The sequence below is a fragment of the Amblyomma americanum genome, chromosome 8 (assembly GCF_052857255.1).
Source record: "Amblyomma americanum isolate KBUSLIRL-KWMA chromosome 8, ASM5285725v1, whole genome shotgun sequence".
Classification (NCBI taxonomy): domain Eukaryota; kingdom Metazoa; phylum Arthropoda; class Arachnida; order Ixodida; family Ixodidae; genus Amblyomma; species Amblyomma americanum.
Genome location: NC_135504.1, coordinates 118,024,908 through 118,052,550, shown reverse-complemented (window position 1 = coordinate 118,052,550; position 27,643 = coordinate 118,024,908). Strand labels below are relative to the sequence as shown.

Here is a 27,643-nt window from a genome sequence, read left to right as displayed (position 1 = left end):
CCATCAGAGAAGGGTACAGTAACGATTTGGGTTCCTTGCGTTCAGTGCGTGGATGGCAGTTTTATCGAACCAATCACCTGCACTCCATGCACAGGCAGCATGCCTCGCACGATAAGGTTTTTGCGCTAAACCTTGCCAGAATGGGGTAATCAAGGGTTACTTGTCCCGATATGGGTTACTACCGATCAAGGGTTTGTTCTCCCTTTGTCATCAGTTCCTCCTCAGCCGCTCTGAAACGAGCTTTGAGGCCTAATTAATATGACGCGTAAGAGGTTGTCGATATTTTGGTGCACAAGCGTGGCGACTAACGTAAACTATAATAAACTGTAGTGCAAGTCGATTGAAACCGCGTGGTCAGTAAACGAAGCACTGCGAAAAACTCACAAATGAGAAACTGTCGTAAATATTATCGTCCATTTCATGTGTATTTATAGGGATTCCCTCTGAGCCAGTAATGAACGAAAAGTTTAGCACTCCAGAAAACTCGCGGTTAAATACCTTGCCGTTCAAGTTCGCTTAACTTCATCTCAAGCTTTACACAGCTCACAAGTTCTCATGCTTTTAACTGAAACTAGGATTCTGAGAAGATGACCGGTCGTTGGGTCCAATTTACCTAAGCAATACGACTCACAGAGAGACGCAATGCTTAGAAACCTTTCTTTGCTTTTTGTTTTGCATGTCTCCACCTCTTCCTTCTGAATAAATTTGAGTATGCGTGCAAACGGTCTCCTTATGCTATTAATCAGCGCCAGCGTGTAATAGTTAGTAAAGGCATAAAGATTTCGGTACGATCATGCTTGTACAGGTTTTCAGCAGGCACTACTTATTCGTCATCTCATTGATTTCGAGCTTCGATGTTTTGGTGCTGTAGTTGCGATGGTATGAAGAACAGTTTGCGAACGAGAGCTTCGGCTGCATATCTTTGGAATAAAAAACATGAACAGCTTAACATTGAACATGAACATTGAAGAACTTGCCCGCCCATTGCCGGGCATGTGACAGCAAAAGAAATCATTCCTCATTTTAAGAACGGAAACGTCTTGGAAAAACATAAAAACGAGCTAACGCGCGAAATCATTGAAGCAGCCCACATCTCAGGGCTTAAGGAAGGTTGCGTAAGCACCCCATCTATCTTATTATCTAAAAAAAATCACCTTTCTTCCTGGTTTTATATGATTTTACCTGGTTCTTAGAGGCACACTTCACGTGCTGCATTTTCATTCTAGCCGTGGTAATTGTTGGCGCTCATGCTACGTTTCGCTAATCTTTTTACCGTCTTCTCGCCTTCTCATGTTTTTAGCACAATTCGCGCTCCAACTATGTTTTCCCATTTTTTCACCTTTTTTTGTCACTCACGCACACTCAACCGTGTTTTTCCAGTCTTTTTACACATGTAAGTCGTGCTCCATATTTTATAAGTCATTGTATAGTGCGATTTTGTTATCTGTTAATGCTTTGGACATCATGTGGGTCACAGTTCGTTCGCGTGCCTTGACCACTCCCCTGATGGGCTTCTACCCGGTGTGTGTACGTAAGTGCGTGTTCAGTTTTCTTCAAATAAAAGTTGGAAGTTCAGCGCTCTGTACTATCTTCTCCTTCTTGTTCCTGGCTATTTGTGCGCGCTGCTGATACATATGGATCGAAAACAACTAGCCCGGCAGATCGTGTTATTCCTTGATTTTTGTTCCCAATAGAAAGAAAGAGATTGGGTCTTTGAGCTCGTAGAGCGTCCGCGTTGCTGAAATGATAATTTTCGTTCGTTGCATACTATAATGGGGAATAAAATAATGCGAATCCTCAAACTTGGTTTCAGGTTTTACAGCATGGCTCACATCTATTATCAAAAACACAAAGTTGCAAGAGAAAACCAATTCTCAGCGATAGCATTTTTCAATATTTTCAAGAACAAAGCTTTTATATATTTTCTGTTTTTTCAAGTTCTCTTTTTCTTATTTACTTTGGCTGTTGTTTTAAACTTAAGGGCAGGTGGAAATAACTGGGAAAAAAAGAAATGAAAGTTAAAACATTGACTAAGAAATGTCGCTAATTTTTGTCGCTTTCGTAAACCTGACAAGGCAGGAACAAGAGACAAGAAACCTTAGCGACCTCTTTCCAAGCTGTTAGTTATTCACGGTCGGGTCTCGGGAAAGTACTGGGGATAGACGGGGAGGGGGGTGGGTTGACTAATTATCTTCCTCACTGCGTCCCAAGACGGTCCGGCTATTGAGACTCCTTCGGCAGTCGAACTTCTTTCTTGACTCTCATGGACAAAATCTACAAATAGCAGGTCCACTTTTTTTTCACAGCTTGCTGTACTACCCGAGTTCTTCCAGTTTCGCGTTGTTGGAGTCGCTGTCATCGCCGCCCTCTCTGCAAGCCCCATTCCACCGCAAAACGGAAGACCATGGTGTATGCATGTGTAGACAGCTGCCGAATTGATGGCACCGCCACACTGCACTTGTCTCCACGCTCCAGCGAATATCAGATTCGGCAGCCGAATTCTTACCCGAGGCTCTAATCAGCACCGTGATTCAGCCTACACTTGCAGTAAGTGGACAATACGCTCCATCAATATCAGTTTACTACGAAGTTTTGTAATTTTTGAATGCCATTTCAGTGGTAAAGTTAGGCATTGGGGTCATCATCATTGTGTTTGCACGGCTGGGAACGAGACAGTGCTGATCTTTCGACTGACTGTAACGCTAAAAGGTAGGAATTTTCTTTTTTTTTATAGCCTCGAGCCGTTTTTTACTCCATTCGTTAAGAGGCTTGTTTTTTTGCCTCACTACCATCGGTCGGCCTCACTTTTATTACTGGAGCCATAGAATGAAACTGCCAGCCAGCTATTAGCTATGCCGCCAGAGAAAATAATTACTTATAGGAGAGATGCGAGAAGAGTGTAATGAGAGTAGAATTCATACAAGATGCGACACCTCGCTTAGCTGGCACCACTTATAATTGTTCTATTTTAAAAAGATATATTTGTAATCAAGTATAAGAAATATCTGCAGATTTATGGGATATTTAAGGATTACAGTTTGATTCTTTCAAACTTCATTTTTTGGTTCGATTCTTCTGTCATCATAAAATTGATTTTTGAACTTTTTACCAGCAACGTCGTTCTCTTCGCCAGAAATTTTCTTTCCGCGCGAAGGTACTTGAGCTGTGGAAAGAACTGGACGGCTCATTGTGAGAAATAATACCTGCGAAATTTGTTAAGGGTATAATAAGTTATCTATTACGAATTTCTTTTTTCACTGTGTGCTGGAATATCGGAAATTTCAGACAGCAGCATCTGTAATAAAGAAAAACATAGGTAAAGCTGTAGCCATGTGTTTTCACAGCCTTGGTGAATGGTTCTCTGGCCACAGAGTCTGCATTGTGACCTTGAAGCGGTACATTTACAGCATCTTTGAAGCACAAAAATTAGTGGAAAAAGAGATGACTGTAGTCTGCACCCGTCAGTACCCGTCGTGGCAGCCGGAGCACTTTTTTTCAAGCTTGAAATTTCAAAATCCTTTCCATTTGTATTGAATTGAATTCATACTGGCAAAAACGCAGATAGCGGGGAGAAGCGTTTGCTGCTGTACCCGTCAGGAATTGCATCTGTTTCCATCTGCTGAAGTTTTATGCATTTCACATACAGAGCGCTTGCGGAGACTTTTAGTCCAAAATTGCGCCGCCGTAGTGGCTGAGTGGTTATTGCACTCGGCTGCTGGCCCGAAAGACGCGGGTTCGATCCCGGCCGTGGCGGTCGCATTTCGATGGAGGCGAAATTCCAGAGGCCCGTGTACTGTGCGATGTCAGTGCACGTTAAAGAACCTCAGGTGGTTGAAATTTCCGGAGCCTTTCACTACGGCGTCCCTCATAGCCTGAGTCACTTTGGGACGTTGAACCCTCATCAACTAAACCAAACCAATCCTTTTAAACCAAAATTAGCCAAATTATATTCTCCAACCGTATCCTTGTGCCTTCCTGAACTAAGTGACCAACACTGAGAAATACACAGATATGTCAAGTAAATGCACTTAGCAACCAACCAAATTTGGTTTTTGAGATGTAAATTCCGCCTAATGCTCTTGCTTTATTATTTTGCAATTCCCTAAGCAATCGCAGTAAAGAGACAAGTTCTTTCTTCTGAGCCAGTGACAGTACCCTGTTTTTTCACAGAAATTCTCTTGAAGTCTTCATTGTGCTATACAGGTCATGTAGTGCACGAGCTAAACCTTGACTGAGATTAAAAAGAACAAAAATGGTGTGCCATTATCGTTTTTTTGTTGACACGCAAACAATTCCGTTTCAGTAGTACTCACAAACAGAAAATTAAGGCCCTGGCTAATCACCGATGGTTTTAACCAGGTCATTATATTGCAATAAACGCCTCACCTATTGATGACACTTACAGTTTCACGAATGTTTCGGGGTAGTGAGGGGTGATATAGAGTACTACGAGATGCGTTAAATAGTCGTGTAGGCATAGAGGTTCTGTGGAGCTCCCGGTTATAAGCGGTGGATGAGAGTCTGCGCACATCTCGTCCTAGGGTAGTGATGTCGGATGCGGGGTAATAAACGTTGCATGCGCGTGAGTAGACAGCTGCTTGCGTAGAGGAATCCTAATGACCCATGCAATAAGTGGCAGCGCTTCGAGTGCTTCAAGTACAAATTTTCGAACGCATCAACTGTACCTCGAACAAACGATATGCAACTTATATGACCTGGCAGACAAAATCTCTTCGAGGAGATGAACAGATTTTCTCAATTTTGCAGCGGTTAGGATTTTGAGCACTTTCGCGCTGTGCTATGAGAGATGGTTCACAACCTTCTCAGTGCGCCTAGATTTTAATGATGACAACTGCTGCGTTCCAATTTTTTGCAATTAGTGGTTTCCACAAATTCCTTTAAAGCAACCCAACTTGAAATCAGATGAGCAAGTTTGAGAGGACGCCGATTTTCGCACCAGATACGTCACTACCTTTTTTTTTGTGCTGTACGCAGGCTAAGAGCATGGATGAAGACCATTAAAAAATACCGCGTAGAAACCATTTGCGTCATGCCTTCGCGTGCCATGCGAAGACTTCCGCTGGCAATTCTCAGTACCAGTCCACAATAGTTCAGTCTCAGAAGGTTTGTGAGGGAAGGCCAGACCGAGACGGCAAGACGTCTGTGGAAGGCTAGACCGCGACGGCAAGACAGCCGTGCCTGGTGTTTATTCCAAAAATGAACCCGGGCGCGTGCCACCGGCGCGTGCCACAGGCGCAGCCAAGGGATGATGATGGTATGTACAAGAGAAAGATGATGATCTCTGGAAGGCTCACACAATCTGCCAGGAAGGACGGAAGCGGCCATCCTGGCCGCTCCTAAGCAACCGATGGTTCGCGGCGTACAAACGGTTTCAAACGGTAAACGTGAACAATTTCACTACCACAGTGGCGTCGATCGGCTGGGGGAACAACAGGTGTAACACTGAAGTTCACGGGGGCAGTGCGATTGATAAACCTGTAGGGACCAAGGTAGCGGTGGGAAATTTGTCACTAAGGCCAGGGATGCGCAGTGGTGTGAAAAGGAGTACTTCGTCACCTGGTCAGAAAGAGACCACACGATGAGTAGAATCGTAGCGACTCTTGCGGTCTTCCTGGCAGGCTGCAGTGTTGAGGCGAGCAAGGTGATGGCATCTGGCCACACGGGATACGAACCGGGCAGGTAATGATGCGGAAGTATATTCAGGCGTAGAGAAGAAAGAACTGTACAGAATTGTGGTGGGAGTACGGCCGTAAACGAGGAAGAACGGAGAGTAACCGGTAGCCCGCTGTATTGCTGTATAATAGGCGAAATTTACAAACGGTATAATAGTGTCCAAATTTCGATGATCCGGTGTGACGTACATGGAGAACATATCGGATAGAGTCCGATGAAAACGCTCAGTCAGACCGCGGGTCTGGGGATGGTAGCTTGAGGTTGTCTTACGAGGGGTGGATGATGCGCGAAGAACTTCGGCAACGACGGTCGATAAGAAGGTCTTCCCGCGGTCACTGAGGAGCACCCGAGGAGCACCATGCCGCAAAACAAAAAATTGCAAAAAGAAATTTGCAACCTCTTGAGCCGAGCCAATGGGCACGGGTGTTATCTCGGCGTATCGCGTAAGGTGGTCTACAGCTGTGATGACCCAATGGTTCCCTGGATCGGAGAGAGGCAGGGGACCATATAAGTCGATGCCGACGACTTATAATGGCGTAGCGGGACAGGGAAGTGGTTGTAGGAGGCCAGCGGGTGCAGAAGGCGGACGTTTGCGAAGTTGACACAGGAGGCAGGAAGCGACGTATTTTGCAACGCTGGAGGATAGGCCAGGCCAAGAGAAACGTCTCTTCACACGGTGGTAAGTTTTGTGGAAACCTATGTGACCAGCAGCAGCCTCATCGTAGAGAGCCGCTAGGAAATGGGAGCGAAGCACCCGCGGCACGACTGGGACCCAGCGGGTTCCATCGGGGCAATACACGTAGCGACGTAGGATGCCATCTTCGAGCTTGAAGATGCGTAGCTGTCGGCGGAGCCGGGTGTTGAGTGGTTTTGAAGCGCCGGTTAAGGCGGTCGATGATGGGACGGCCGTAGGCGTCGGCTAGTTTCTTCGAGCGGAAATCGTGTTTGTGGTCGGAGTCGTCAAAAGAAACTGCTGTGATGTGCGTCGAAGAGGGTGGGCTCTGGTCAGAGGAGGAATGGCAATGCGTAGAAAAACAGCAGGCTGCGTCCGAAAGTGGGCAGCGAGAAAGCGCGTCAGCATCCAGGTGTTGGCGACCCTATTTATAAAGGATGTCGAAGTGGTACTCCTGGAGGCGCAAAATCCAACGGCCAAGTCGGCCTGTCAAGTTCTTTATGGAAAACAACCAGCAAAGAGCAAGGTGATCGGTCACAACTGTGAAATGTCGACCGTACAAGTAAGGGCGAAATTTTTGTACTGCCCAACGACTGCTAAACATTCCTGCTCGGTAATGGTGTAATTTTTCTCTGCTGGAGTGAGGGTCCGGCTGGCAAACGCAATCACTTTCTCACGCGAAGTTGCGTCGTGCTGCAGAAGTACACCACCGAAACCGTGACCACTGGCATCAGTATGCAGGATGGTTGGAGCCGCGTCACTGAAGTGGCCAAGGACAGGGTCTGATGTGAGGGCATGCTTGAGTTTGGTACAAGCAGCGTCGCACTTGTCAGTCCACACGAAATTGCTGTGCGCTTTAAGTAGTTTATGAAGGGTAGCAGCAATAGTTGCGAAATGTGTAATAAAACGCCGGAAATAGGACGCCAGGCCGAGGAAGCTGCGCAAATCTGCAGTCCGTTGAGGACGACGAAAGTGCAGGACCGCAATGATTTTGTCATGGTCTGGACGAATGCCGTCGTGGCGAACGAGATGGCCCAAAATTTTAATTTCCTTCTGTGCAAAGTGGCACTTCTCGGTGCTCAGCTGCAGGCCCGCTGAAGCGAGGCATGTGAGAACCTCATTCAGGCGTGTGAGATGATCTTGAAAAGTTGAAGAAAAGATAACGTCATTCAAGTAGCACAAGCAGGTTCTCCACTTCAGGCCACGAAGTACAGTATCGATCATTCTTTCAAATGTGGCCGGGGCGTTACAGAGGTCGAAGGGCATAACATTAAATTCTTAAAGTCCATCGGAATTGCGAAAGTTTTTTTCTTTGTCGGCCTCGTGCATAGGTATTTGCCAATAACCCGAGCGCAGGTCCAAGGTGCAGAAATATTCGGTGCCTTGAAGACATTCAAGGGCGTCATCAATGCGAGGCATCGGGTAGACATCTTTGCGGGTAATTTTGTTGAGCGCACGGTAGTCAATACGAAATCGTACTGAGCCGTCCTTTTTTTTTTAGCCAACACTACCGGTGAGGACCATGGGCTTGTTGAGGGACGAATAATATCGCTGTGTAGCATAGCATGGACATTCTCTTCAATGACTTTGCGTTCGGAGAGAGAGAACCCGAAAAGGCCGTCGCCGTACGATCGAGTTCCGTTCGGTAAATATGCGGCGTTATGCAACAGTAGACCGTCCCAGTGGTGCTGATGTTGCATCGAAAATGGCTTGGTGACTGCGAAGCAATGTGAGCAATTCTTGACGTTGATGCGGGGTGAGGTTCGGATTAATTCTCTTTGATAGAACAGTAGAAGAGACGTCGGACGAAACAGGTTGGTGATGTAGGGGGGCGGTGAGCGCCATCACAGACATAGGTTGAGCATCTAATACGCAAGGGATGGAAGTTCCTTTGGGCAGCACGAGGAAATCGCGGGAAGTGTTCTTGGCTGCTACGGTCGCTAAGCCGCTGTAGAAGCGGACAAGACTTGACGGGAAGGCGATCCCACGCGCAAAATGACGATGAGACGGCGCGATGAGTACGTCCCCATCAGTGATGCACTCGGCAACAACGGCAAACAGTTGTTCGCACTGAGCAGGCAAAACTGTATCAGCTGCGGCAGTGAGGGAATGATGGTGGTCGGAGAAGTCTTATGAAGAATCACTGCCTGTCATATGGATGGCACGGTCGCCACAAGAAATTAATGCTGAAGCTGTTGACGAGAAATCCCATCCCAAAATCACCAGATGCGCACAAGGTGAGAGTACAGCAAACTGCACATGGTGGCGGACACCGTCAATAACAACTCGCACGGTGCACTTCGCGGAAGGGCGCAGAGTGACATCATTTGCTCCACGAAGTTCAGGCCCATCATATGGTGTCGTCATTTTCCGCAAACGGCAGCACAAATCAGCGTGAATAACCGAAATTGCAGCCCCTGTATCAATCAAAGCTTCGACAGATAGTCCGTCCGTTAAAACAGAAATCATATTGAGCGGCCGATCTGGAGGACATTTAGTGATTTCGCAAAGTGCAGTTTCACCTCCGGAAACTGCATCGCCTAGTTTTCGGAGTGACGGACAGGGAGAGCTGTTGCGGGTCGTTGTGGGGACACTGAACGGCGATATGGAGATGGGGAGCGGCGTCGGGAAACATGGCCTTACTAGGTGCAGACGAGGGTGGCGGCGGCGGAGAGAATCGGCGAAGCGGGATGGAAGAAGGCCGACGTTGATAATAGGAAGAAGGCAGCTCACTCCCGAAGGCGGCGTAACCACGGCGCTCGTCCTGAAGGCGTCGGCGACAAAAGCGGGAGATATGTCCTCTAATTCCACCTGTGGTAGCACACTGGGCGGGTGGGGCGCCAAGGTGCGTAATAGGATGGCGCAGCTGGAGCAGTCGCCATTGCTTTGATGTGGTTGTATGTCGGGGCGGTCGAGGCGGGTGGTCAAAGGGAGGGGAAGATGCAGCTACTTGAGCATAGGTCGGTGCTGGGCGGGGAGCAGGAGGTTCAGGTGCGATAGGGTGGGTGAGTGTTGCTAACTCCTCTTTGATGAAGTTACGAAGTCCAGCGTCATTAGAAGGCTCGGGAGAATGATCACAGCCGTGGCGGCAGAAAGGGCCGAGGACTTGGAGCTCTTCGCGGATGATCGCTCGAATGAGAGTTCGCAGATCGAAGTCCGCAGAGGTCAAGGCCGTACTAAGGCCGGGGTGTGCGAGGCGGGGATGCAAGCGGGAGGACTGCAGCTGGTCGAGGCGTTGGCAGGTGGTAATGATTGAATCGACACTCGAAGGATTTTGAGCAATTAGGGTGTTAAAAGCCACAAAATTGATTCCTTTCAGAACATGGCGGACGCGGACAGTTTCCGGCATGGTGGGACTAAAACGACGGCAAAGGGCAAGTACGTCCTCGATGTGAGACGCATAGGATTCATCAGGACCTTGAAAGCGGGAAGCGAGCTTGGTCTTGGCGACCTCAGTCCGAACAGCCTGGATGGCAAAGTACTGACGGATTTGCTGTTTGAAGGTGGACCAGTTAGTGGTATGGGATTCGCGATTGATGAACCAGTTTCTGGCGACCTCAATGAGGTAGAAAGAAACGTTGAGACATTTTAAAGCGTCATCCCACCGGTTGTAGGCACTGCAGCGTTCATAGGTGTCGAGACAGTCATCCACGTTTCAGTCGCGACGACCAGCGAACATCGGTGGGTCGCGTTGACGGAAGGGCGCGGTCGAAGGGGGCGTTGCCGGTGAGGCCGAGGTAGAGGGTCCGGCGGGGTCGGGGCTGTCTTCGGTTGGCATGACGATAGTGGGAGGTGCAAAAAGGCGACCGGAACGCAGCTCCAGCGAGAGACAGGGTACAAGGCAGCAAGGGGATCGAGCTTCACCTCCACCGCTTGTGAAGGAAGGCAAGGCCGAGACGGCAAGACGTCTGTGGAAGGCTAGACCGAGACGGCAAGACGGCCGTGCCTGGTGTTTATTCCAAAAACGAACCCGGGCGCGTGCCAAAGGCGCGTGCCACAGGCGCAGCCACGGGATGATGATGGTATGTACAAGAGAAAGAAGATGATCCCTGGAAGGCTCACAGGTTATATATTTGAGTTCCACTCCAAAATGTTTCCTAGACTGTAGTTCCCTGCTTGGAAATTTGGCAACTGCAGAAAGCAGTGACTGCAAACAGCGCAGAGTAGATGAAGCGCAAAGATTTGTGCTTCAATGAGTTGAGTTGAGTGGTTGTAAACTACCGGTGGGATTAGCCTTGCAGTTGCTGCCGGCAATTGCTCCCCCGTAGCGACACTTAAATAGAAATCACAGAAACACTGTCCGCAAAAACCCAAATAGACACTCCTGAGGTCACCATGTGGAGTCCAAATCCGTGTCCTGCAGGTAAAGTAGAAGAAGGCGAGAAACATCCCTTCTACTCGACTGGCTTCCGCGTGGGAAAACAATGTCCTGAAGAGAACTGTGAGGAACTCCTGCCTTTTTGAGGGATCCGAATAACACAGCCCGTTCCGCGTTGTACAAAGTACAGCACAAGAGGTGTGTTTCAATATGCAGCGTGTAGTTTCGAGGTTCTCATTAATCACGCTGACGAATCCTACTGCGGTGATCTCCTTTAACCGCAAGGGCTTAAGGGTACTTAAAGCCTGAGGAAGGATAGTTTTCGCACCCTCCACGGATGTTGTGCACGGTGGTTTCTATATTATTTAAGACAGAAAGCGCGGTTAGTTGGTGTTTTGGTAGAGAGGACATAGCAGTAGCGCTAAACAAAGCGGACGAAAGGAGATAAGAGAGCACAAGTGCTAGACCCCCCATAAACTGATTTTATTCTCAGAAAAACGACGCATATATAGGCAACGATCAGGTGCCAAAAAATGTCAGGAATAAAAACCGCATGCCCAACGAGACCTCCTAAAACAAGAAATTTAATTCCTTGGCTGAAAGATAAAGATTTGTTTTAAAAGCGAAAAATACTGGAAGCCTTCCTTATAGACGTAGAAAGGCATTTGTGTGTGGCTAAACCAAATGTTTACCTTTCATCCAAGAAATTGAAGTTCTGTTTTCGGGAGGTGCCGCTGAGCATGGGTTCAAATTGATGATATTTTTCGGGGCCTGATCGTTGCCTATAAATGCGTGCTTTTTCTGAGAATGAAATAACTTGATGAGTAGCGCTTGTGTTGCCTTCTCTCCTTTTGTACCTGTTATTTAGCGCTACTAGTAAGTCGTTTCTATATGAGCCAGCCCTGAAGGCCCCGGAGCAAGCTCCATGTGCGATAAACTTGACACACAAAAAATTCGGCATGATTTAGTGTAGTTGCGCCAAATAGAAATTAGGTAAGCTACACTTTGGGTGTCAATTCCGGTGTGGTTCGCGACACCATTTTCAAGGTCAAGTACGTGTAAAAGATCGGCGAAATGGGTATTAAGTTGCACATGAAGGGCATGTCACGATAGCGTTAGGGAGTTAATGTTCATATATGCACAATTGGTCATTCTCTGCTTTACATTCAAAGATCGCTGAGAGTACTCGTACTACTCCTGGTGCAGTAGCGCAGTGGTTAAGAGATGCACCACTGCCCTACGATGGCAGGTGCTGCCACCGGTGGGGCAAAGCCAAAGTCACGTAGAGAGGCTTCGGACCGGCAAACATCGGCGAAATCTGAGATTGGAGGTTTTAGTTCTAGCCCAGTGAAACACTGTATTGCTTTTAAATAGCGTTATATCTAGTTGCTCTTAACTTGAGACTCTGGGTAGAGACACCACAGTGCAGTTCACTACGCTGGCGTCAAAGTGAAGCGGTATGTGTTTCTGAAATTAATTTCAAAAGCGTTGCTCTCTTCTGCAAAAATTTTCGACGGAACATTGTGGAATCAACTTGAACGCGTTTTTATTATTTGCTGGTCAGCAAAAACGGGTTGTCCTCAGCCACATTATGTAATTCAAATTTTCTTCGTTGGCTCTATGCGTTGTCAGCGGTTTAAGAAAAAAAAACAAATAACGACGTTTCGCGCGGACAGCAGCTGTGCCACTGATTTGTTTCTTGAAAAGGTAGACAACGCTCGTTATTCTAAGACAGATCGTTTTACTGCGTCCATTTTATTTTTTTTTACCCGAGAGAGAGAGAGAGAGAGAGGGTTTATTGATAAGAAAGGCAGAGAGGTTGGCCTGAAAAATAAATATCTGGCCTGCTACTCTGCTCTGGGGGACGGGAAGAGGAGATAAATGAAGGTCACAAGGGGGGACGATGATGATGGGAGGAGGCAGATAAAAAACTACTTTAAAAAAAAAACAAGGCACACTTTCTGACATCACAAACGCGAGACAAGGTCCGTGTCTCTCAAAAAGCGTGAGAGCGCTCGCGTTGCTTTTACAGTTCTAAAACTATCTGGCCAAGCGCCTAGGATCAAATCCTCAGAGAGGAGCGATGTGTCCATAGGCTTCAGAGCAGATGCGAGTATGAGTCTATCAGGTGCATACGCTGGACACGCCACTAAAACATGTTCTATAGTCTCCAGCACGCCACATGTGGTACATTCCGGGGAGTCCGCTTGTCCTATTAAGTGCAAGTATTTGCGCGTGAATGCCACATTTAAACGTAGTCTACGGATAATGCATGCAATAGGGCGAGGTATTCCGCGAGGAACTGAAAAGGTCATCGTCGGATCTAGCCGTTTAAGGCGGATGTGGCGGGTGTCTGGCAGGGCCCAGTACCTAGCCGTCGCCCTTCTCATCAATTCCGAAAGGAGACAAGTTGTGTCCACTATAGAGAACGGTACAGCTGTACGCAGGCCACTGCTGAAGGCGCTCCTTGCTTCAGCGTCGGCGGTCTCATTTCCATCCAGTCCGCAGTGTCCGGGGATCCACTGAAACACTATACGGTGGCCGTTTCCCTGAGCAAATGATACGAGACTAATGATATCAAGAGCCAGAGCTTGGTAGGCTATGTGGCGTAGGAAGCATCCTAAAATGTGTAGCACAGGTTTACAGTCGGAGAAAATGCACCACTCCTGAGGCGGTTCTCCGCAGATGTGGCGAATAGATTCCCGAAGGCCCACAAGCTCTGCAGCGGTTGAAGTAGACTTGTGGCCCAAAATGAATCTGCGGGTCGTCTGTTGTGCAGGGATTGCGTAAGCAGTTTTTGATGCATTTGGAGACGCAGATCCATCCGTGTAGACGTGCACACATTTGTTGTATTCTGACCAGATGTAGGCAAGTGCGAGTGGCTTCAGTCCGCTAAACGGCATCGCAGACTTCTTGATTATGCCAGGGACATGCAGGCAGGCTGAAGGCTGAGCCATTGCCCATGGGGGCTGCAAGGAATGATGCGGCAGGGCATAGTCTGATGGCAATTCAGAGCGATGGAAGCGCAGTGCGCGTGCAAAACTGCTGTCCGGTCGCACATCCAAAATCTTCTTCAGCGGGTGACAGCGGTGCCGTGTAAGCGCACGTAAATATACACGAAGTGGTTCGTGTGACAGGTAGACCGATATTGGGCACGCACGAGATTCCTCAATCGTGCCTTTGTTCGATGCACAACGTGGTAATCCGAGGCATATCTTGAGAGCCTGTGCTTGGACACTCTCTAATGTCCGCAAGCAGTAAATACTCATGTTAGAGAGTACAGGAAGGCTGTAACGGATGTAGCCAATAAAGAGGGTATAGTAAAGTCGAAGCAAGGAGCGCTCCGTTAAGCCCCATTTAATGCCTGCCACAAAGCGAAGCTCATGGCAAAAAAGAGTGAGTCTTTTCTTTAGCATGTTTATATGCCTCGACCATGACAGATCGCGGTCAATGATAACGCCCAAAAATCTGTGGTTACCGGGTAGTGGCAGACAGACTTGCGCGTGAATGCGACCACAGCACATTTTTCAGCTGCCAAGTGCAAACCCTGACGCCGTAGGTACCTTGAAGTAGATGACACGGCACGTTGTAATCTCGCACGCATTTGCGGACGTGTCGAACCCGACGCCCAGATGCAGATATCATCAGCATAGGCACTGATGTAGCTTCTAGTTCAGGCATCGTGAATAGCATGTCGTAGTGGTCATCTGGTGAAGGTGGTACAAAAGCCTCCAAACTGTATAATGGTACCATAGTTGTGCCCACAACCATTTTGCAGAATTCTTCTGCTACCTCTACATTATTACGGCATTGGTAAATAGACAGGGCATGGAAAGGATAGCGTTCCTGCGGGGGTGAACGCAAGCTCCTGGCTACATGCCAAATACGCGACAGTGGTTTGCGAGGGTCCAGCGATGAACAGAACTGCCTCCAACGTTGTCTCCCTAGTCTCGCTAGGTGGCGCTTTATTTGCCGTTGAGCTCGGCGACAAAGGGCAAGATCATACGTGGATTTGGTTCTTCTGTATTTCTTTTCGGCGCGCCGACGGACTGCGCGTAGTCTTTCGAATTCCATGTCAATAGTAGACCCTGGCGTAGGCGCACATATATACCGCGTGGTCTCACTGAGAGAGGACGTATTCAGGCCTTCTATTTTGATGGTGTTGAGAGCTCCACACAGGAAATCTCCACGGACGACCTAAATACAGGCCAGTCTGTATATCGCACGCGAGACGGAGTAGTAGGTGCGTACCACTTGACGCAAACATACGTTAGAATGTGGTCACTCCCATGTGTTTCCACGTCACTGCACCAGCTGACGTAAAACTGGAGATTTGCTGAAACAAACGCCACATCCAAGCAGCTGCTGTACGACGTGCCACGCAGAAACGTAGGTGAACCATCGTTGATATTGATGAAGTTCTGGGAGTGCATAAAGTCAAACAGGATCCTGCCTCGGTTATTCAAACAGCACTGCCCCACTGAGGGTGATGAACATTAAAATCGCCCACTATGATATGAGGAGCTGGACAACTCTGGATGGCTGAATATATGTACGAAGTATCAATGCCATCTCTAGGTGGAATGTAGGCACCGATTATCGAAAAGACCCGTCCTTTCAGCGTGACTGTCAAACAGATGTAATGGTTTGTGTTGTGTGGCTGTAGAACTTGGCGGACGTGCGCAATGTCTTGGCGTATGCAAACTACCTCTTTGCTAGTTTCGTCTTCTGTGCGAGACCCGTCCACAAATGCAGTGGGGCCGAGCCCAAGGCGTTTTCGTCCTCAGCTTTTCAATTGGTCTGAAACTCGCTCTGGCTTAGCTCTGCAGTGTTTCAGTGAGATAAGGTGCAGGGACATGCACACAACTCCCCATAGCATTTGGCGTAAAATACGCTCCCAAGAAGAAATACGTCGCTTGCGAAAGAGTTGCTCGTTCTTCTTCCTTTTATTCCGATTGCAACGCTTTGTCTTTGCTTCTCTTTGTATTTTTATTTTGAACAGAAAAGTAAGTCTCAAATCCGGTCGTTTTTCAACACCGAGCGTATGTTATCAAGTTTGGAAACAGTGTCCTTTTCGTTTGTTCAGCACCCTGAGTGTTATAGGGAATATTGTAATATGATAGCTAACTACAATTGTTTTTTACAAGTAACACCTGCATTCTTCGTGTATTCACGGACCCAGGACACCAGGGTGGTATTAAGCAGAGATTGTGATTTTTCTGTTGCCGTCTCTCACGGCGATTTAAAGAAAAGTCTTAGCGAAAAGGAAAAGTTTGCAGGCTAATTTGTTCTACAGATGGAGAACCCGTCAGCATTTCAATGGAATCCATTAGTGTGTTTCTTTATTATGGCACCTTTATATTGCGCTTCAAATGCCTGATCTCTCATAAAGGCTCACGTATTCTTGGAGACTATCCTCGACGCTTCTATGTACAGTGGCACAAACCTGCTGAAAAAATAAGCTCTCTGATGCAATAACCTCACAGAGGCTTTGTCATACAACTGTCATGCAATCTTTATCATATTGTATGACGCCTATGTGACAAATGTATGATTTTGCAAAAATTGATGACATTTGTAGAACATTTATATGATAATTGTATGACATTTATATGACACACTGTATGAGCTAATTGCATCATATTTTTTTCAGCCGGGATTGGCACCCCCCTCATGCGCATGTCAACTTTTAAATGTATTGGACAAGTGAAGTGCACCTGGAGCCCAAATATCACAGCGATACCTCTGCAAAGGTATGTTGACTCGTTTCAGGGCATTCGCAATCCTCACACGTTCCGCATTGGAGAGCACGGGTGCATTGACTACTGCATTTGCATATGTGGCAGGCAGAAGGGCAAAATGACCGTAATGTTAAAACAGCGCTAAGCAACAAGGACGAAGAAAGAAGGGAACACACACAAAGGCGCTGATCTTACAACTAAATATTATTTGAAGCAAGCAGGTCAATTTATACGTAAAGAAGAACTAAAATTATGGAGCAGTTCCAACTCGCCCAATCTGCCGTTCTTCTACAAAATGTCCGGGGGCGGGAAAGTAAAAACATTACCGAATAGTTTCATCCCAATCTTGCTGTCGTGTACAGCGCAGAAGCTCTTTTTTATTTCTGCTTCAACCTCTTCAAAATGCGTTCTGCGTATATTCGTCATCAATATTTTTGAATTAAACGGCTACCCAAACTGGTTAACCCGGCTACTTGTTTCTTAACAGAGAGTCCTGCTTCAAAACCAAGCAGTTCATCTTTTTTGGGGCTGCCTTTTTCGTGAAGGTGTGATAGAGAATTGGCGGGCTACATAATAAAATTTGCCATCAAGGCGAACGATTTCGAGTCGTCGTTCAGTAGTGTGAGTGAATCATCGGTGATGGACCGCTGTGTAAGTTATCCGCTTGATAAAAAGCCTCTCGTCAAAAAAGTAGTGAGCTGCTTGAAATAGATTTGTTAGTACGGAGCAGCGCCGCGCAAGCTTCAGAAACTGCTAGTCAGGTCGGTTAAGTTCGTAGGAGCGCCACGCCGGCTGTAGCCAATTGGACAGTGACCTCGAGAGTGACCTTGGCCAAACCTCGCATAGTAACAGCCGATGCAGAAATAAAAGAAATATTGCCGTGACTGAGTTTTGAAGCCATCGCGGCGCAAACAGATCAGTTTTATAGGGTAGCTGCTTGGGGAGTTGATGTACAATTACGAAGGCCAAACCGCTAACACAGGATATCGTGGAATCAAGAGAATAATAATAATAATAATAATAATAATAATAATAATAATAATAATAATAATAATAATAATAATAATAATAATAATAATAATAATATAAAATAATAATAATATTAATATTAATAATAATAATAATAATAATAATAATAATAATAATAATAATAATAATAATAATAATAATAATAATAATAATTGGTTTTGGGGGAAATGAAATGGCGCAGTATCTGTCTCACATATCGTTGCACACCTGAACCGCGCCGTAAGGGAAGGGATAAAGGAGGGAGTAAAAGAAAGGAAGATCGAGGTGCCGTAGTGGAGGGCTCCGGAATAATTTCGACCACCTGGGGATCTTTAACATGCACTGACATCGCACAGAACACGGGCGCCTTAGCGTTTTTCCTCCATAAAAACGCAGCCGCCGCGGTCGGGTTCGAACCCGGGAACTCCGGATCAGTAGTCGAGCGCCCTAACCAAGAGAAATAAGATAGTTGAAAATGGGCGTGTGAGGACCCCTTCTCCTTCGGTATCAAGGGAGGAAATGATATTTCTTGATAGCTCGAACAAAACGTAGAAGGTGCAGTGGAAAGTGAATTGGTGCGTGATTGGATTGTGCGATGATGCAGTCCCGTTCTCACAGTGTACAAAAAACCGCGCTGCGTGTAAGAAAAGTCAATTGAAAGTCAGCACTTGTGGTGCCCTCTTCGTTTTGTCCTGACTGATTGAGCTCTACTTTACGTAAACATCAGCTTCGCTAGCCACAGTGCAAGACAGCGCTTTGCTTTCGCCGCAGCCGATCACCACTGGTGCTGAATTGTTGTTGTTGTTGTTGTTGTTGTTGTTGTTGTTGTTGTTGTTGTTGTTGTTGTTGTTGTTGTTGTTGTTGTTGTTGTTGTTGTTGTTGTTGTTGTTGTTGTTGTTGTTGTTGTTGTTGTTGTTGTTGTTGTTGTTGTTGTTGTTGTTGTTGTTGTTGTTGTTGTTGTTGTTGTTGTTGTTGTTGTTGTTGTTGTTGTTGTTGTTGTTGTTGTTGTTGTTGTTGTTGCTGACCTCACACAATGGCATGAATTGCAAACCACTCACGCGCTGGGCTTTGCACAACGTCGTCTTCATCCACTTCCATCTGCGATGAGAACAGATCACATCAGCTTAACATTAATCAGAGCTCAACATACAGTGTAAGAACAGATTCTTGAACCATGGCTAAACCTGAGTCAAATATAGTCGCCAGTCGTGCCTACGAGCCAGCAAAGCAAACTAAACACATGCTCTTGGGCATCTACTCTTTTTAACTAGGTTAAAACACAAGTACATTTTCTTTATTATAACCAGAAGATCCCTGACGGCCCCACCACTCTTATGGTTTGTTGATATTGAGAACTTTTTTACTGTTCGTGATCATTGTGAGTTTATTTTTCCTTTAATTACTCGGTTATGAACTGTTACCGCAAGTGCACATTTTGTTGTGAGCGTTTTTATTCCTTTTTGTTTCTTCTTACTTTAAATCTGCCTGGTCTATTTCATTTTGCACTGGTTCGCTTTACTAGCCACTGTGCTACCAGTCGAATTATTTTTAATGATCTGCCTTGTACATTTTAAAATAAACAAAGCTTTGACATTGATTTGCCAGAGAGCAGCAGCACGTCTTGAAATGTTGAGATGCGAAGGGATAGAGGACTGGATGTGGAAACATATCGTGGGAACAGTTACCTAGCTTATGGCGCAGAGAAACATGGTGTTAGCGCCAACGTCAAGATAAGGTTGTTCTAAAACAATAAAGGTGCTAATGTTCGAGAACCCGTGTAACACAGTTTTACCGTAACAGTTATAGTCTGTAGAAACTAATAGATTCAACTTTCTTTTAAGACCCTCGATCATGTTCCACGGATTTACGAGATTTCAGTTCACAGATAAATTCCTCGTTCACGTTTAGACAAATCATCATCCAAGTTTATAAACTGTGTCTCCTCAGCGACCACCTTTGTACTTCCCAAGATCACGGAAGCTCACAGTGATCACATAACAACCCTTAGGTGGCTTTCGCGAAATCGCTCCATGAAAACTTCAAACTCCGGTATTGAGCGCGACGTTTATTATTCAAACATAATAAGCCAGTGAGCTCCTCAAACGAGATATGTTCCTGTGAGAGCCAAACGAAAACGTATAGAGATCCTCCAGTGCACCGGTTGATTCAAACGAGGACTCGCAGCAGCGCCACGGTGAGATCACAAAGCTGTAATACCAAAAAGCTGTAAAAGGGAGGCTACACGTGATGGGCCTCAGTACACTGTTACAGCCTGAGCACATACGCACCTCACGCTCCAATTGGTGCTTAACTGCAGGTGGTGGTGTTCCTCTAGTATCACTTGACTAGGTAGTCCATCCCTTAAGTGCCACTAGCTGCATGGCTTCTTTGGGGCTGATAGGTAAAAGGGGAGGGGGGGGGGGGGGCACCGTCGGATCAGCCGCACTCAGCAGCCGAGGTTCGGTGTGCTCGTGACCTGAACTTGAGGTAACGGATAGTCAGCGGCAAAGCCCACCAGCATGATTACAACCTGATGTAAGCTGGAATGCAAACCCGCCTGTATCGTAGTCAAACCAAGCCTCATCTCTTGATAATTATGGCAGATGTTTCGCACTTTGGCAAGATTAAGAGTCAAGCTTGCCGTCTGGATCTCACCTTAGCCGTGCCCGGATTGTCGACAGAACTGCAGCCTGCTAAACGCGCACTAACGGATGAACCACGTGCTGGCAACGTCTAATATATTTATGAACATCACCACGGCGACAGATTGAAGCTCGAATATTCGTTGAAAGTAGAAGTTCAGCCGATGTAATTTTGTTTCTTAGGTCTCACTTTTCTATGGTTGGATCCCTATATACGGCTCTTAGACTCGCGAAAAACAGGAGAGTCTAATAATTGTACAGCCACCGATGAGGAGCATGGTTTGATAGATTGAAGGCTTTTTGAAATAACAACTGAAGGGTCCCGGGCAATATAGTATTGAGTTTCTCGAACTTACCTAGAGGATAAAGAGACACCACCGTCTAATAAAGTCTCCTAATGAACTACTAAAGAAGAATACTCCGTCATGCGGCGATGATTGGCCAGAGTCGCCGGCTAAGAAACGTATAACTGTATCCGAAAAAAACGTACTAATAGGCCAGAAAATTGTGCAAAAGCGCGTGAAAGTGAAGTAAACTTGGCGCTACCACTTGCGAAATCCTGCAGGTGGGCATAGACCGCGATTGGTTCATCGCTTTCTCGTACTGCGCTATTTCGAATATGGGGGTCCAGCATCGGTGGAGAACCGACCACTTCCTATTGCAAGTGACCTTGAGGAATTTTTTTTTTGACGCGTAATGGGAGAAGTTGCTGTGCACATGAGCAAGCACGTTCCAAGCTTCCCCCTCAAGAGATAGTTAGGTGCGCGATGCGACTCTAACGGAAACAGCCGCTGTTTACGCGTGTTTTCTTTAGAAAACAACGTGGCCTTAAGAAGCGGGCGCCTGGCAGCGGGTCAGACAAAATATTAGCTTTGCTACACCGACTGAGAAACAACTGTAATTCACCGCCAATCAGTGTTTATAGGCAGCACCAATTCATATCGCACAAAGAGACCAGAGTGACCACAAACACAAAAAGCGAAACCGACGATTAGCCGCCTGCAGACTGATCAGAATATCAAAGAATAAAAACAAAAGAATACATGTCAGCCGCAGCGTAGGAATTGCCACAATTATTGCCCTCTTTCAACTCCGGGAGAATTAACTATTTTTAGATATTCTGCTAGCAATGAGGAAACTTCTCAATGCAGGAACGCATCTTGTGCCACGTTTTATGATCATAAATAACCTCAGGTTGCTTTCGAAACTGCAAGCGCACTGCAAAATGCCCTCGGACAGGTTGTGTACATGCCAGTCTTCTCAACTTCGAAATTTTAATTATCTGCTTCTGCACAGTACCAACGTAAACGAGTAAGACGCGTGCTCATGCCGATGGACGTACGCTGACAGGCTGCAGTATTTTTTTCTAACAACTTCTTTTATCTTACGGGTATTATTGTATTGACCTGGCCCAGGAATTCCTTGTATTCGCTCTAGAGTTGTATGTTCTGTACCAGGGCAAGTTTTCCATTCCAGTTCTTGTCGCAATCACTTTTAAGAAAACGTTATCCTCTCTACGGCCTTCCAAACCGTATACTTACCATCTCATCAGTCATTTGGAGCTTATTGTGAAAAGACAAATTACGATTGACCAGCGAATTCAGCCGGCAGCCCCTCAATTCCACAATACCACGTGCATTGCGATTTCGTTCATGTTTGAATTGATTTTCCTGAAAAATAAAACTCCAGGAAATGAGTTTTTATTTTATTCAATAGGACATGAATCTGCACACCTGCCATGTTCGCGAGTAATGAACACAAAATTTTTCTCTGGCGAAATCTTAATCTCTACTTGATCGGCTAGTGGCCCTACAAATGTTAACATATGTATACCCACCAGCCAAGCAACGGGCCACGTTTACTGTACTTACCGGAATTAGTTTATCGTGGGGTTGAACACTATTGCAGTGCATGCTGCAAGCGCACCGCAAAGGTCGCGCATTGTCGCAGTATCCAGAACAGGTTACACTGAATGGACCTGTTTTCTACGCGGGGCCCCCAAAGCTCGCGACGGATGAACCGCAAAACCATTGTCAAACAGTCACCTATACGCCGTTCACGAAGTAAGTCCAGTGACGCAAGCAATAACTAAAATGCGACATATATACATTTACGCACTAAAGCAATATTTCAACGCACCAAAATACTGAATGTCTCTTCAAGACTATAGCTCATTCATCCCATACCAGGTCTCTTTGACCACATCTTCGATCTCCTACCTGAAGCACTCATAATCATCATCAGCAGCAAGAACAGATGCAGCCAGGCTATGCCACGGTAGAACAAGGACCTCTCGCATGTCCTTCCAATTAAATATCTTCTGATGATCATAATGATTACCTGAAGATGTATCCATTTCAGTTTTTCCTCCCATTTCAAACTCTCTACATCTCGCACCCACCATTCTTCACATCGAGCGCCTGGCTTGTAACGCATGGTCGGGAAGACTCCTGATTTACCGCGCCCTCGGTTTCATTATTGGAGTTAACTCAGGCTGAAATAAGGTAATTTCCTCCACCTTGCTGCTCTAATGATGAAATGTGAAGTCGGTAGGAGCCAGCGTTACAGAGTGTACCATAATAACATGTACGCAACAACTAGCCGTGCCCCGCAAGCAAAATGCTGCAATGTTTCATGACCTTGACCAGCTTTTCACTTACGCTGCATTCCTTTTTCACTTTTCTGTTTCCAACTCCCTCGCTTCTAATAAATCGTCTAGCATGAAACGATCCTTATAAATCACTTTTATCATTTGTTATCCCCTCCCCCTTTGCGCGTACAATATGTTTCGCTATCACCGCTGACGCAGGAAGGCGTTATGTTTTGAGACAGCGGGCCTGCTACGTTTGTGGCTTGACCATTCTTCGAGGGGAACATAAAAAAAGGTAGCACCTAAACGCATGACGCTGTTCAACTGCGTCATATTCCGCGGTAAATGTTACGACTTCTGTTTCGCGGAAACCACACCACATATTTCAAATCCAGAACTTGGAATGGGGCTACCGCCGTTTAAGAAAGAAAGAATCGGCGGTCGTAATTCCAAGAGACAAAGTCTGAAACCTCACTGCAGGAAGTATAAACCAAGCAGAAAAGCAAAAATTCCCATTTTTTTGAAAACCACCTCACCTCGCCTTTTGGGCCCTTCGAAGACGAAAAGGCTTTATGTTCCTCCCAAGCCGCGAATCCAATTTTTAAGGTTTCACGACTTCTGAGGCGCTCCTTCTTGTCTTGACCTTTTCTAAGTACGCGACATTAAAAAATTATTTCAGGATATTTTCATGACATTTGTGAGGCGTCTTTCAATACTTCTGTTTTTTTTTTGTATTCTTTATTCAAAGCTTTCTTGAATATTTCATCCCGACGCACGATTTCGTCCCTGCAACCTCGACCCAGAGAACGGGATTTTTCAGTTCAGATCACTATAATCAGGCTGTTTCACCTAAGACTGTGAGAATTTTTTAAAGATTGGAATTTTGAGTCAGAAGACCACTGTCAGCGATGCAGTCAATCAAAATACAGGTAAAGCATGCTAACTAACTGGCTGGTTAACTAATATTGAATAGTAAAATTTTTACACGCAAATGCTAGGCTTCTTATTTCCAGAGATGCTTTTAGCGTACTATAATTGAATTGGATTGGAGAAAACTTTATTTGTGCTTGCAGTTGGGCGCTCGCGCGCCCCGACGATGGTCTGCGCCCTCTACGAGGTTGCCGTTACTCGGCGCGGGTCTCCGCTCGCCGTTGCCGGCTAGCTGTGTCCCTGCCTTTCGAGCGCCCCGAGGACCTGCTGGATAACCCATAGCTGTTGGTCTTGGCCGTTGCTCTTCGCGGCTTCTTTCAGCCACGGCGGGATTGTTCTTGATCTTGCTTCCTTTGGATTTTTGATGCAGTCCCACAAGATGTGCGTGTGATATGTAGTCTCCCTCCGGCAGACTCTACATGTATCGGTCGGGTAGGTCTCGGGGTACATGCGATGCATCAGTCCCGGGCTCGGTAGCGATCCGGTCTGGAGCTGTCTCAGTAGTACCGCCTCCGCTCGACTCAGCCTCGGGTGCGGGAGTGGGAGAGTCCTGCAAGCCAGGCGGTATGCCTTCGTGATTTCGCTGTAGTCCGTCATGCGGTCCTTGTCTCCGAACCACGTCGGACGGTGTGTTGCCGGGGCGCGGTTGGTTAGCGCTCGCGCCGCTGCGTATGCCGTCTCAGTGTGGTTCTCACTGCGTTCCGACGCGTCGCCCGCGTGCGCCGGAAACCACTTGATTCTTACTCTTCTGTCTGGCAGTTTGGTCGCTCGTAGTACGCGCTCGGCCTCCCTGCAGACTTGGCCTTTGGCGAAGTTTCGCACCGCCTGCCTCGAGTCACTCAGCACCGTGTAGCAGTCTGCGTCGGCGATGGCCAGGGCGATGTCCACCTCCTCCGCTTGTTCCGCTCCGGCGCTTCTCACGCTCGCTGCCGTCCACGTGGCGCCGGTCGACGCCTCTATGACGACCGCTGCGAAGGCGTTCCGTTGGTATTCGGCCGCGTCCACGTACCGCGCGTGCTCGTCGTTGGCGTGCAGGTCGATGAGAGCCTTGGCCCTCGCCGCTCTTCTTCCCTTGTTAAACTCGGGGTTCATGTTCTTGGGTATGGGGTCGATTCTGGTCTGGCGTCGAACCTCTTCGGGGACGGGGAGCTTCATCTCCGCCTCGTTCTAGTGCCCTATTCCCAAGTCGTCCAGTATCTTCCTCCCGGCTTTGGCCGTGGACAGCCGCTCCAGTTGAGAGGTCCGTTGCGCTTCGGCTATTTCTTCGAGCGTGTTGTGCATCCCGAGTTGTAGGAGGCGGGTCGTGCTCGTGGACTCGAACAGGCCCAGCGCCGTCTTGTACGCTCTTCTGATGATTACATTGATTTTGTTGCGTTCGTGTTGCAGCCATCTGTGGTAGGCTGCAACGTACGCGACGTGGCTGATGATGAAGGATTTGACGAGCCTGATTAGGCTCTCCTCTCTCATGCCAGCCTTCCGGGAAGTGACTATTTTGAGGAGTCGCATAGCGTTGGCCGCTTTTGCTATGAGACGGGCGATAGTTTCGCCGTTTCTTCCATGCTTTTCGATGACCATGCCTATGATCCTGATTTTGCTGACCTCGGGGATCACGTTGCCGGATTTGGTTACGATTCTGATTGTTTTCGCATTCGCGTTGTCTGGTCTAGCCTCTGTCATTGTTGGTAGGTGGGAGTATGAGGAGGTCCGATTTTCTCGACGAACATCTCAGTCCGGTGCCTTCCAACTGGTCTTCTATCGCGTCGACGGCGGCTTGCAGCGCGCCCTCGATGTGGGCGTCGCTGCCGCCGGTCACCCACAGTGTGATATCGTCCGCGTAGATGGTGCGTCTGACGTCTTCGATGTCCGCGAGCTTCTCAGCCACTCCGATCATTACCAGGTTGAACAGCATCGGCGAAATGACCGATCCCTGCGGTGTGCCGGTGCTCCCGAGCTTTTTCTCTTGCGTTTGTAGGTCGCCTGCTCGTAGCTCGGCGGTCCTGTCCGTGAGGAAGTCCTTGATGTAGGTGTAGGATCTTTCGCCCATGTTGAGCTTAGAGACTTGGGACAGAATCGCCGAGTGTTTCACATTATCGAAGGCGCTCTTTAGGTCGAGCCCCAGGATTGCTTTGTGGTCGTGAGCGCTGCCGCCATCGTCTATGATTGAGTATTTGATCTGCAGCATCGCGTCCTGCGTGCTTAGGTGCTGTCTGAAGCCAATCACCGTGGCCGGGGGTACAGCCCTTCTCGTTCCAGGTAGTCTTTCCACCTGTTGAGCAGGACTTGCTCCAGCACCTTGCCCACACAGGACGTGAACGAGATGGGCAGGAGGTTGTCCGTGTCCGGTGGCTTCCCCGGCTTGGGTATCAGGATAGTCTTGGCTGTCTTCCACTGCTTTGGTAGCGCGGCCGCTCTCCAGCACTTGTTGAAGTATTTTGCGAGGTTCTCAATCGAGCCGTCGTCGAGGTTCTTGAGCGCCTTGTTCGTGACGAGGTCCGGGCCAGCTGCCGACCGGCTGTTGAGGTCGTGCAGGGCCGCGCGGACCTCCTCGACGTCGATGTCACGATCGAGCTTCGCGTTGGGTAGGCCGCCGTACGGCGCGTGTTGTTCGGTGGGTGTAGTGGGCTGGTATTTGTCATTGATGCGCCTGGTGACATCGTCGGCGCCATGTACCGAGACCGCCCGATGTATGAGCTTGGCGAGTCTGTCCCTATGGTGCGACTTGGTCTTGGTTTCGTCCAGCAGGTGCCGCAGCAGGTTCCACGTCTTCCCGCTATGCATCTGCCCGTCTGCCGCGTTGCAGATCTCGATCCACTGTTGCGTGCATAGCGCGCGGCAGTGGTCTTTAGCATACTCTAAGTAATGCCCATATCAGTTTTGGAACGACAGCTGTAATATCTTTAGTCGAGCAATTTAGTAGAAGCAACTTAGGTGGTACAATGTCAGTTGTGTAACGCGTTAAGGGTAACGTTTCTTTAGGTGGAAACCACCACCACATAGCCCAGGGCGCGTTTTATCTTTTTTTCCTGAAACATTTAGCTGTATCTGCGACTACTGGTACAAAAGTCTTCACAAGCATGTTGTATACTAGGTGTTTCAGGAAAGACCAAGTAATTCTCAAAAATAAGTTTGTTATGTAAAAATATATGGCTTGTTCAGCACAGCATTACCAGTATTGGTGGACACCAGGAAACCGGTGAATCGTCTTATGTAGTAATGCGGTCGAATAAATTTATTAATTAACTTTTAATTACTATAGATAAACACCTAGTTGCAATTAGAGGTTAGTAACTGATCGTTAGTAATAGACATATTATTTTGTAGAGGTTAGAAAACGCGATTATCCTCGGTGATTTGGCTCAACGAGATATGGCTTTTTCAACTAGCTACGTGCACTGAAAAGTTTGCCTTCTCTGAATTATTTTCCAAAGCGCTTATGCATTTTACACGATGTAGGCAAAAGTTTTTGGTGCGCAGCGCCCAGGATAATCGTGTTTTCTTAATCCTAAAAACGGATATGGCTATTACGATCGAAAGGCTATAAAATCTCTAATTTCAACCAATTCCCTACCTGTCATAGTTAAAAAGTTGATCTTTAGATATTAGTTACCCACCTTACTACTTAAGATGATTCATGGGTTCATCGGTTTTTCTGTGGCCGCCAACATTATGCCGCAAAAGCCACATTTTCACCAAAGAAGGCCTAATTTTGAACCTCCTCTGATGAGGTTCGAGAACCTCACCTTATCAGGTAAGTACTGATCAGATGAGGTTCACAATTTCCGCCTTTGTTCACAAGCGTGAAGCTGCTCTCATACTATCCTTCAAGAATTTATTTTACACATACTGCATACCGGTTCATTTCTAGTCACGCATATTACCAGTTTTAGCTGAATAGCACAGGATGGATATTGTTCTTCAAGCAGAACCTCAGTGCTTTAAAAAACAACAAAAGGCACTACCCTTAGGCGACAGCTCGCAGAACAATTAAGCCAATTAACTGTAAGCTGTTTAGAAAATTTCAAGGCGTCGTCACCGCTACAGCTATAC

The 27,643-nt window shown here is 47.1% G+C and overlaps 1 pseudogene; it reads right to left on the bottom strand.

Annotated features, from left to right (window-relative positions):
* Nucleotides 1-23,824: 23,824 nt before the first annotated feature.
* LOC144102700 (uncharacterized) lies at nucleotides 23,825-25,640 on the bottom strand (annotated as a pseudogene).
* Nucleotides 25,641-27,643: the final 2,003 nt, after the last annotated feature.